Below are 12,717 nucleotides of genomic sequence, written 5' to 3'. Positions count from 1 at the left end.
GCGTCAAATATTAAATAACACCATTGCACGTGCACACACACACGTGTGCACGTCCAATTTTATGGTGCCAAGCGTACATCGGTGAACACGACTCTCTCGTCACCTCTCGTTAACACCTGAAGCGGAAAGAGCGATGAATCACCGGACGTTATAAATCAAATTGAATGCAAAAAACACGGGATGCCTTTCAGCTGTCCATGGTGCGCTTTGACGTGATAAAACTTGAACTCTTCCGCTTTTTCATGTGCCCCGTGTGTGTGTGTGCGTCGTTCGTGCAATCTTGTCACGCGCGCGAAGAAAAATAGATGATTTTAATGAGCGTCTCGTCTGGTGCAACAGAGCGAGTGATAACGCCGGAAGAGGCGTTCGGCTGAGGGCGAGAGATAAGGAGAGAAAAACGGAAGGGAGAAGAAAAATTTCGATTAATAAAATGTATTCGTTTTGGAACAAAGAAGCACTGATAAAAAAATTAATTGGAAGAAGGGAAGATCTAGTAAGAATTGGGCCAGAAACCGGTTTCAGCAGCCCATTTCGTAGCGAACGAAACCGCCGAAGGCTTCATCGAGAGCGAGAGAGAAAGAGAGAGAAAGAGAGAGAGAGAGAGAAGTCTCGATGATCAAATATGTTCTTTCGTAACACGCACAAACAGAAGCATACTAATAAAGTCCCAGACAAAAAATCCACTTAAATGCGAATCAAGATTACGTGCTCGCACACAGACGCGTGTGCGACATCTCAGATTTCACCGTGTTTGCGTACTCTTTGCGTCCTCACAAACTTGACGTGGTCCTTTGCTGCTGCTGCGCCGTTGATGACGATGTTTGCCGACTCTGACAAACCAATTTCAGCGGCCGAAATGTCTTCCGCTCAGTACGCGTATCTCGCTTCGGAAACTAAATAGCCGCGCGTGGGGTTTCCAAAAATCGTGGATTCCTTGACCGACTTTAATCTAGCGGTTATCACGTTACCACTGTCATGACTGCCAGTTTTATGAAATTCCCAAAATTTTCCGTCGATTTATTACCGTTTATCGCACAAATGTCTGGGAATTCCGAGTCGACTTCTTATGTGTGCCTTCTGCACTGTAACTGCCGACCAGATGCCAGCTACACCGTCCTTTTAGCGTTTAGCAAAATCGAACACGTTTGTTTCTAAGAAAACGTGCTGATATGCACGACGATGATGAATCATGCTGCAACTCGTTATAGAAATTTTACATCCCGTGCGCACACATGAAATATTTTAAAAAAATTCCATAGATTGCACCGAGTACTCAAATTATATCAAATAGGCATGTCTTACACTTTGCGTACATTTTGGAAAATTACTTTGTTCCTTTTTCCATTTAATAGTCAATCGCGAAATCTTTCGCTCGTCATTCTCAAAGTTGTGCTAATTCGCACGTTGCTTCATTCTCGGAGCGAAGCCGGCGTTATTGTTAGCTGGCATTCATTCATCAGTCAGGTGTGTGTCACGCTCTCGTAAAAATTGAATCGTCGCCGACACTTGAGCGTAAATCGCGATGACGACTTGTACGCAACACACGTGTTGCGACTTCTGCGCAGCTGGTCGCGTGCGAAAGCACGAGGAACGCTCGAATCGACTTGCAAATTTGATTGTATTTCGGCGATTAAGTCGCCTTTTTACCGCGAATCAGCAGGAAATCATCGAAATCATGGGAGACCTGAAACGAACGCGCGATTCTTCTTTGTGCGAAGCTACGAATATTAGAGAGTAGAGAGAAATCGTACGAGCAATGATTATCAATGACGTCACGCATCAAGAGAGAGTCACGCGAGAGAGAGAGGCTCGAATTCGGCGTGAAACCCGGAAACGCCCCGTTTCAAGATCAACGACCGGAGAAGTAACTTCGGAACGAACAAATCGGTCAATAATACGTCATTAAATATACCATGAGAAATTATCATTTGCATCGATGGCAGATTTTTCAACGTCCGGAAATATTCAGAACAAGGAGCAAGATAACGATAAAAAAGCACGTGATGGAAGAAAATAAGATAATGACGAATCAGGCAAAGCCTAAAAAAGCGACAGGAATAAATTAACAATTAATAAGACTCGTGACTCGGTCTAATTTGTTTTCCATGACGCATACTGCATCGCGACACGTGACAAGAAGTCTCAGCTCTACTCTGACTCAGGACTCCATAATTTTCCCGCGGACTTTTTTATACGTTTTCGACATGGCGTATGGTGACGAGGCAGCTGAAACGCGCACAAATTTATTTATACGCACAAACAATACATTTAAACAAATCACGTATCACGTATCGATGATCAAAGCACGGGAACGAACGGGCGGAATAATACGCAGGGCTTGCGGTGGAGGATGTAAAACGTCGACGGCGTCGTTACACGGTAATTTGAAATGCCGATTATCGGACACTCGCGGTGGCCGGCTTTTGCAAATTTGCTCATTCTAATTATCGGCAAGACAAATACACCCGGGGATTGATTCAATGGACGATAATTACTGGCGCGTCGGATTGTGCGTTCCAGATTACACGGTCGTTTCGGTCCCGTGAGCCCCGCAAAGCGGAGCATGTGCTCTTCGCAGCCGAATACATCCAGTTACCGTTACAGTACGAGCATTAACTGCGCTCGCGAGGCGTGCCAAGAATTTTTTCTCGCGGCCGGCCCGAAACCGCGAGCGTTTCTGTACATCTGCAGTGGCGGCACGTCCTAACGCGATGTTCGTTAAATGCCCCGCCGCGCCGCCGCCGATCTCTCATATCGGTGCAGCATTATCCGCGCGTTTCCGCCCGAGAAAAGTAACACGTCCCGCGCCACGCGGATTTTATTGATTTTATTAAGTTTGTATTACGAGCGAGCGAGCGGGCGCCATTAGCCTAATTCGCTCGCACGGATTTAAATCACGCCGTGATTTCCGCGTATCCTACGTGCATCCGCATTTCCGCTGCTCTCCCGGAGATTTATCGGTATATTTATACCGAGTGCCTGTTCTCCGAAACCACGCGCGATCCCATTGCTCCTGTTCGTCGTTGTTAGCGGAACAAATGGAGTTTGTTCGAAGGAAAGTGGCTTTTATCGCATTGTTATTCATGATGCAGCTGCGACTGTTTTCACAGTGGTGGTTCGATTAATGCAAAAATATGGTTTTTGAAACATTAATTATGTTTTATTTATTCACTGTTATGCTCGAAATATTTTCTGACGCGTCGCGTAAACGCGGTATCGAGATGGTCTCGCGTTTATGAAACGCTTTCTTGCTTAACAATGCGTGATAAATATCGTTTGGGTGTAGCACGTTCATCTGAAGAATTTGCTAAATATTCCGGCAAAAGTTGGCATCGCTACGGTCTGCGGTTCCGCGGCTTCAAAATTAACGTCCGCTTTCATTCGGCGCTGATAGCGCAAATATGATATACAAAACTGAACATTTCACGAAAATCGATCTGGACCCGCCGAAAGTGTTCAAAGCGTTCCTTGTTGTTTATTCCCGACGCTGTAATGCAATAATCGCGGAATGGTCCCGCCGTAAATCCAGATTTGCCGTCAAACAAAGAGAAATACGTTCGGAGGATTCTGCGCTATGCGCGTGAATTTATTTGATCAATCCGGCGATGCTGCACGTGCTAACAACGCCAGTTCGTCGCAGGGCGAATCTCAAACTCCGGAAAACATTTAGCAGGTCTGTCACACGAGGGAAACGCGGATGAACGACACGAGGGCTCCAGCAAGGGGAGCTGCGCAAGAGAATTAAGCCGACGCCAGATATACCGAATGTATATTCTGTGCGAGACTCACATTTTGATGGGATTAAGAGCGTGGCGCCAATAAAATTATTGACGAGGCGGTGCTGGCTCGGCGTTATTTACAAAACGACGAGCGTTGCGAGTGAGAAGGTGTTATACGAAGCCATCTGCAAATGCGCACGACATTGCGGCGCCTCCTTGTCACGTGCGGCTTGTGCCCTCATCTCCTTTCGGCTTTCTATTGCCTAAGCTCGAGGCGTGCAAACAAGGGAAATGGCACATTCACCTCGTCGTATCCCGATTTTCCGGTGCTCGGGATGCTGCGATGCCGCACCGTCTCTCCCTTCAAAATCATTCGACGCCGTGACGGTAATGATATCATTCACCGAACGCAACCGGCAAATATTACAAGGTAACAACATCCGAGATTCCGCGGAGCCTTCATGCGTTTCTTATAAAAGTCTTCATTATTGTACATGCTTCTGTTATTAACTTTTTGCTGTGGCAGCTTGAACATCGATTATTTTATTAGTGTGTCGCAAAGTATCATTGATCGATCGCATTATGCGATTATCTGGACAATGAAATCACGTTCTCTGCTTGTTTGCACTGCCCATTAACTCGATATATTAAAGACGTAACTTTTCAAGATTGAAAACGAAGCGGAGTTGATGTAAAAATGATATTTGTTTAAATTTATGTCCAGTCTGCAGGTCATTTTTTCCTCATTGCAGGCAGCGTTTTAGCAGCGGTGGAGGAGCTACAATTGATTATTACGACAATAGGATGACACAAGACATTTATTGAGTCGCCACAAGGCAATTCTCTTGCGACAAGTGCGGTAATTTGCAACTTTTAATGCGACTTTTAACATTTAACAGCGCCAGCCACTCAGATTGGATACGGAGCCTGCGTCTCTCTCTTCTCGGAAAGGCAATATCGTCTTCAAAAATATTACTCGCGCTGGCTAGAATAATTGCAGATTATTCTACTACGGCGATTCACGGTGTGCATTTTGCGGTGCAGCCTTGGACGATCCGTAAAATTCACGGAAACGACGCTGCCGCTGATTGTCGTTACGTGCGTGTGTGCATCACGTTCTCAAGATCCGTAGAAAACAAAGGCTATTTTTGTATCTAATTGATTGTTACCGCAAATGACTTGAGACGCAGAATTTAGCTCGTGGGCTTTCGCATAAAGAAAGACGTATGCGCACTCATGCAAAAAATCTTCTCCTCCTGCTGCCGTCACGGCGGCTTCTTCGTTCAGCCAAACGTAAGATTTTGCCGAGACTCCCCATCTTTTATCTCACTTAAGAGAGAATCAATTTGACATCTCGCTGAGCTGCAGGCGCAACGATGCGCACTCAACAATTGCGCGTCATAAAAATGTATGCCCGATTCGCGTTTAGATAAAACGTTCTCACATGATGTTACTTAGTTATTACAACGTGACTGGCGATTATACCTCTATTCCTGATGAACACACGCGTACGCGGGTAATCTTGTGCAAAACTCATGAAACAATCCAAGAAAATTATCTATTGTTCCTAGTCATCCTCATTATTTTGTGCATATATACCGTTCATTCGCTAAATTTTACATGAAAGGTAAATGCTATTTAAGTAAAAAATATACATGTCACATCAACATATTTTTCAGCTACTTAATTTCTTTCCTGCGTTAACGATCCTGTTTCAGAATGAATCGCGCTCGTATAATTTATTGATACCATTCCATTCTTAATAAAAGCCATCAGTGGCTTTCTTGCGGTCGAATTGACAACGCGACGAGCAGGCAATTTATTTAATTACGTACATGCATGCTGGCGTTCTTGTGGTTTTCAATGCGATTTGATCCGCGCCAAACCGCAAATCCGATTCATTGGAAGGCGAGGTACCCGGAAGTGCGCGGTCGTAACGGAAAAACATCGTATGCTAATGTTCATTGAGAGATTTGCGGGAAACAATAATGGTGTAAAAGCTGAAAATAGGCCCTGTCGCGCGAGTGATGAACGCCGCGAGCGCGCTAATCGCTCATTACCAATTTAAAGTGACTGCCGGCTGCGTTCATCATGCGGAGCATGCAAATACGTGCCGGTCGCAAAGACGCTGCTGGCATCGCACACACGTGTAATCGCGCGTCGCGATTCGAAGCGTGAATCACGCGCACGCGACGCGGTTTCGCGATTCCGCTCTCACGTTGCGATTCCGCAGATAATCAGATGATTGATAACGAGCAGTCGCGCCGGCGTCTCTGGGAGTCTTAAACAACCGAGTGACAGTTTACTCAAATGAGTGATACTTAACTGTGCCTCGAGGAGCCCGACGTGTCTTTCGATGTTTGCGACGTGATTTCTTGAACGCGATCGAACGGAATTTCTTGATCTCGAGCCACTTAATTATATAATCACGATATTTATTATTTTATTATTTATTATATATCTATATATTAAATAATATATGGATATAAAATTGCGATTAAAAAGCGAACACTAGATTTGCTTTCTTGAAGCTTCTACGAAAGTATTTCAACGAAAGGCCTGCTGAATTACCGTATTGCCCGGGAGTCCGATGCTCCGCGTTAAAACTCCACGATAGTATACGACGTGCGTTATCTCGCTCACTCACTTTATCCAACATTTCGTTTTATCGAGGTTTACGGCTCGCGAAGGGCACTGAAGCGCCGTAATGGTCATCGAAACGACCGACGCAACGACTCGGTGCATTGCACCTCCTCAGCGAACATTCGCGGGACTTTATAGGTGTGCGAGCTTAAAATCGACGTAACGCCGACGGAAGGCCACCGGCCACGGCTGTGTGCCTCCGATGCTTCCTCGTGCGTGTCATATCGCGTTTGCAGTGCCGATACGGCGGTCGTCACCTCGAGGCATGGCATTCATTGCGTAAACGCAATTGCGATTATCGCGATTATCACAGGCTAACGTTGCAGGCCGAATTATTCCATCGAAGCACGCGATGGTCTTTGCATTTTTGTAAATTGTTATCATTGTATTATCGTCAGAGTTGCGTAAATTAATATTAAATTAATGGCGCGATATTCGATATTAATTGAACACGCGTCGAAAGTCGCGGGCTGCATTTTTGCCGGGACATTTCGCGCGCGATGCAATTTGTTGCCCGATATAATAATACCGCCGCTTGATGCGGCCGTTCTATCTCGAGCTGTCACGCTGGATGCCGACAAGCATCATTTTTATCAAATTTTGTTGCATCATTATTTTGAAATTAATTAATAATTGATTAATTAATTAACAAACAGCTGACTGTATTGAACTGGAATGCCGCAAGTGAAATGAGTCAGCGCGATTGTGCCTCTCTCAGACAGCTGACGATAAGCGCGAGGATTGACCAATCGAAAGAAATCACTAATGAATATTCATGTATAATTATCAGGATCACTGCATCACGGTACAAAGGCGTATCGATGCAATAAGGCGTCACGTGTCACTCCGAGATCCGCTCGCTGGATGCACGAAGAATCCGTCATGAAAACATTTCTTTTTTCCCTTTTTTTTCATTTTCAAGTTTATCGATTTCTTTACAAGAAGTGAATGTGAAATGGAAAGATTTTACAAAACTATGGTTGTTATATATTCTGAAGATGATTCTGGGGAAATGTGAGTAGATAACAATATCATACAAATTGTCACGCTTTCGATAGCGTCCGTGAAAATCGTCAGTGGAAAAGTACGACCGGGGAATTTCCCTTCTTGCACATCTGACGTGTGCATTTAGTGGGTCGCTATGGATAGCGTGTTTGACTAATTTCTTCGTGACTAAACACGTGACTTGAATAGCGATGATGCACGAATGCCTAATTTCCTAGTAGATATCGATAACATATGAGCCGATAAATGGCTCATGACACGTCGAACAATAACAGCTATTCGTCGAAAAAAATGGAGGGATAAACCGAATTAGTGCCGGAGCGATACTGTAATATATCGAGTCGTAATAACGTGTATACACGTCACGACGCGTTTCTACGCATGTGTGCGCTGCTATCTCTGCGCAAACATTTTGAAACGCGACGACTCGCTATCGCAGCGCACCGAGGAACGTCAATATATATTTTGTAAAGGAACAAACAAACGTTGATTTTAGTCAATTCGAGTCATGAGTCATTGCTTCGTTGAATCCGATTAGGATCTGCCGTCCGCCGTGACGCCTCGATGACTTGCTCGCAGTTATAAATGAACGCGCGTCCCATTGTTTCCTGCTCACCTGCCACGAAGTTTGTTTTTTACGTTACCATACACGTTTCTAATCTCGCGACGCGAATGAATCTTAACTCCATCTTTCAACCGAGTAGTAGCGCGACGCATTAATCATTCCTAATTGCGTCCTTTTTTTTCTCATTTATGCGCAAAAACACGGTTCACTGTTTCTGCGCTCGAGAGCTCCCTCCGGCGAACAGGTTCCGTCACCCGTCGACGCGGCCGCAATATTTGATTATTTACGTGGATATTAGCTTCCCTGGTAGAAATTTCGTGCATTTATTTAGTAGTTATTGAACAGTTTTGTTACATTCTGCCCAGTAATTGACGAGTAAAACTGTTGGGATCCCGATCAAGATGAAATCTGAACTCATTTACTGAACAAAAACTAGACAAAGAAACTATTTAACCTATTACTAAGCAAGTTTATTGCTCATAAAATGGGCTTAGTAAAACTCTATCTAGTTTTTGTCCATTTCCTACACAGTATTGATACAATTTATGAGAATACAGTAATACTAGACAGTAACTGCTTGGGTGTCTAGAAAAACTGCACAGATTTCTACCAGGGTTAAAGGGGATGCTGGAGCTGCTAGTGAACTATTTTTTCACTATAGCGATGGTAATTGCAGTTTCGAAAATTTTCTTTATTGCTTGTGCAGAACAAAAAATCCTTTTCCACAAATGAAGTATAGATAGAAAGTCCGCTCTACAGGACTTTATATTCAAAATGGAAAAAAGTTAAAAACTTGCATTTGTCTTTTCTAACTTTTTTCCATTTTGAATATAAAGTCCTGTAGAGCGGACTTTCTTTCTATCTATACTTCATTTGTGGAAAAGGATTTTTTATTCTGCACAAGCAATAAAGAGAATTTTCGAAACTGCAATTACCATCGCTATAGTGAAAAAATAGTTCACTAGCAACTCCAGCATCCCCTTAATGTAAAAAGTAAAACGAGCCTGCAAAATGGATCCAAATGGATCGGATTACTGGACCGCCGATTGCTAATGTTCCAGCGGTCGGAGTTTGCGCAGTTGGCGAAGTAAATTTAGCATTAGTAACTGGTTTGCGAACCGAGTTTCTCCTCTCGTTCCCCGTCGCGTCTCGTCGAATATAAACCCGGGTCTGACTAGAGAATTGACTATACGGGACTACCGCCAAACTTGGTAATCCGTGATCAAATCATCGGCTTGACGTAGGTATTGGCGTTAAATCGAATGGGTCGCCTTAGTCGCCCAGCCGGAATCCTGCTCGCGAGGAACACATCCTTTAATCTCGGGAAAAAAGACCAAGAGAAGCGAATAAGAAAAGGGTGGAAAGGGCAGAACGATTCTTCCTCGGTCGTTGCATTTCGGCAACGCGGCCCGCCTCGTCGAGAGGGAGATCGTTGAGGATTTTCGCCCGGGGCATTTTTCCGCATTATGGTTCCTTCGCCGGCAAATCGCGCGGATTGATAAAAATGGGCCACGCGCTATCTGCGAATTTAAAGGGCAGCGTACAGCATACGCGCGGGACACCGTGTACCTTTACCCATGTAGGCGAGAAGGTACGAACGAAATCGCGATGGTGATTCGTTCCCGTCGCCAATGATGAGGGACGGGGGTGGTGATCTGTCATTTTCGCTTTTTTTGCTTCTTTTTTTCTTGCGGCTCGCCAATCGGGATCTCTCGATTGGGCTCGGCCGGTGGGCGAGTCGGGCCGCGTTTCTCTCGGCACGCACCTCCTTCTCGCTCTTCCTCAATTAGGATGATTTACCCCCCCCCCCCTGACAGGTTTTACGATATCCAGTTGTATGTTGAGAAAAAAAAGAGAAGGAGAGAAAGAGAGAGAGAGAGAGAGAGACTCGACCTTTCTCTCTCGCCGCGCGATCGGAGATTATTCAAAATCAAGGCAGCTCGCGCGTCTTTGAAGCTCCACTCTTTCGATTAGTATGTTAATTTAATCCCCGCCGAGAGTTACTTAAGCACATTCCACGCCTTCAAGGAGAGACGGAGGAGGCGAGGTGGAAAGGGCTTGATCTCCGTGCTAAAAAATTTCATAATCGCGCGAACTCGCTTTTCCATTTTCGCACGTGCGTGCAACAAATTTCTCTCTTTCTTTTTCTCCCTTGCCTCGGCCGTCGATATTCAGCCACGATGACGGAGGGTGCCACGTATTTCGCGTATATTGCGCGTATAATTTTTCATTATTTCTCGGGGCGGTGTTCGCAACGTCAGTGATACGCCAAACAAATCGCGAGGTTTTTAAGACTCCCGTTTTTATTTTTGCTCGCCCGACTCGTTTTATTTGACGTTAGAAACGCGTGTGTCTATGCAAATTCATGCGGCGTGAGGAACGAGTTTGTACTCGTAAATAATGCCCCTTTGAATGAATTGTCGTGCTTTTACGGAACGGGGATTGCGGCTTTTACGTGTATTATGTGGAATTTAGTACCGCGAGCTTCGTTTTCCTTCCTTAAAAGATACATTTAATTTATACATCTGAATGGCCGGATTGTCGCGTCGCATGCATAAATACAGTTACGCGGGCTTTTACGTTATTCATGTAACGTTAACGTTCAGCGATAGCGGATTTATACGCTCCAGCCTGTGGACGCCCTTTCTCTCCTCGCGCCCCTAATTTCTTGGATTTCTCGTTCTCTTCCTTTTTTTGCGTAATATCCTATTCTTATTTCAATAATGGCTCTGCTTCCTTCTTCTGCTCTCCCAGTTCTTGCCTCCGCCTTATTAAAAAAATTTCCTCCAAATGTAACCTTTAGTAATATTTGCTTCAATGGTCTAATCTGTGTAGAATTTTGTCGGGACGGAGCTTAAAGTCCGCGGAATCGTCGTGGTACCCGCTTTGAATTAAGTAATCTTTCAATCAAGAAAGGCAAGATGTACAAACTGTGCGCAAGAGAAAGAGGGAGAAAACTCGAGAGAGAAATGAAAATTTGAGATTTTAACATCGGGCATATTTTGCGCGCGCTTCACTTTGAAGCGTCACGATTATTTTGAAAGTTCGCAACGAGCACGACTGTGGGAGCTCGTCACGTGTAACATTGTGACGTAAATTAGTAAGTTTGTAGCGGAACTGGTAAGTTCAGCGTATGCCGATCTAATCTACAAAGCTACGCTGTAATTTGCGTTGCTCACGAGTGTCGACCGCCGTCAAATTGCGCACGGGACATTATATAAATATCCAAGAGTACAATTTTCGCGTGGAGGCCGAGACGGTCAAAGGGAAAGGCTTTTGCAAAGCGCGACGACGCGACGGACCGAATTGGATCGATCGGAAATAATTACGGGGCGAATGAAACCGATGATAAATTAATAACATGTGCGTAATATTTAATTGCCATTTGATATTGTATAATATTAGACGACGATGAATTATTATTCGCGCGGCGCGGCTACCAGAGACAATTACTTATTTAACTACGGCCGTAATTATAAACAGCCGCGCGCATGCGCGGCACGATTCAGTGACTATACATATTTCGCTGTACAATATTTCATTGCACGTTTTGCGTCACGCGTAATTATTCATCACGCACTTCATCAATCGCGCGCAATCGAAAACAAGTCGAACCGCGCGCGCGCGTGACAAATCTCTCGGACAACATGTTGTTGTTCGTAGTACAATAAGCTTCTCATCAAACCAGGCGCACGATCGTTGAAACCGTAAAAGTCTCTCGAAGGATATTTTTGAATGGCAAGCGACTCGCCCGCTCGCTGAAGCGACGACTGGTTTTTCCAAATTGCATCTTCGGGAGAGAAAGATCGTCCGCGGATAAATTGTCGCAAAAGTGTTTATAGCCCTGTTATATAAATCTTTCCTTCATCACCTCCGCCGCCAGTAAATACCTGTATGTCCGGTCCATTAATTAACGCGTGCGCGACTGGTCTCCCAAATTTCCCGGAACGAAGCGTGATTAAATATAATATGCAATTACGATTCTGTCCGCGGGTCTTTTTTTATTGCAGTGATCTCTCCCCTGTCACTTTCTCATTCTCTCTTTCTCTCTCTAGCATGCACGAGGCGTGATGTTACATGAGCCGCTCGTGATCGACAGGTTCATGAAAGTCAATCGGTAAGCGCGGTGTATCCGTACGACAAACAGATTGTGCATCGCCGGATAACGGAACACGCGATGGAAGCATTGTGACGCTGGACTTTCGGCCGGACTTTTTTCCCACCCCCGGGACCGACCTGACGATTTCACGTTTCGTCCGGAGAATCAATCGTTGCCGTTTCGGTCCGCTGACGTGCACGCTTCATCGGTCTCTGTACACTGCAGATTGATTTCCCTGGGAAAAAGCATTTAAAAAAAGGAATAAAAAAAAGAGGGAAAAATACCGCAGCAAAAACTCGTTCGGGCGCGTTGGCGAATTTCGCGCGCGGCCGCGGCCCTCGGCGCGAGGCGTCGTCTCGTGAACCGCTCGTGACTTCTTTACCGTACAAACGCGAACGCTGCTACCCACGCCACGCCGGAACGGGAACGTTCACGTGCGTCCTTGCGTAAGACGCGATAATTGCCGTTATCTCCGTCGCGAATTCAATCTCGTGGATTCGCGTCTGTCGCGCGCTCCTCTTTGACGCTAAATTGACTGAGAACTTTGACTGAGAGAAAAATCCAGCTTTTGACGCTGAAAAAAACTGATAACCGAAATATTTTGTGTTACGGTATACCAATCGCGATATCGATCATCGATATATCAGACCTAGAAGCGTCTCCCTCAATTAAATCTTCAGATTTAA

General features: G+C 45.0%; 1 protein-coding gene across 5 annotated transcripts in view; it reads right to left on the bottom strand.

The window, feature by feature from the left end:
• The window catches only part of LOC105279074 (sodium-coupled monocarboxylate transporter 1), a 54,490-nt gene that overhangs the window by 15,102 nt on the left and 26,671 nt on the right, over positions 1-12,717 (bottom strand). Inside the window, exons 1-2 of one of the 5 annotated variants that reach the window (XM_011338614.3) lie at positions 6,291-6,559; positions 6,046-6,132 (exon numbers count right to left, since the gene is read on the bottom strand). The exons of 2 other annotated variants lie outside the window; for them this stretch is intronic. The gene's annotated coding sequence lies outside the window, so the exon portion shown is untranslated. Of the gene's footprint in view, positions 1-6,045; positions 6,560-12,717 lie in introns of those variants that run through there. 2 more of the 5 variants (XM_020031545.2, XM_011338615.3) reach the window with 2 other exon arrangements.

Source organism: Ooceraea biroi, chromosome 9 (assembly GCF_003672135.1).
Source record: "Ooceraea biroi isolate clonal line C1 chromosome 9, Obir_v5.4, whole genome shotgun sequence".
Classification (NCBI taxonomy): domain Eukaryota; kingdom Metazoa; phylum Arthropoda; class Insecta; order Hymenoptera; family Formicidae; genus Ooceraea; species Ooceraea biroi.
This window is presented reverse-complemented; position numbering and strand designations above follow the sequence as displayed.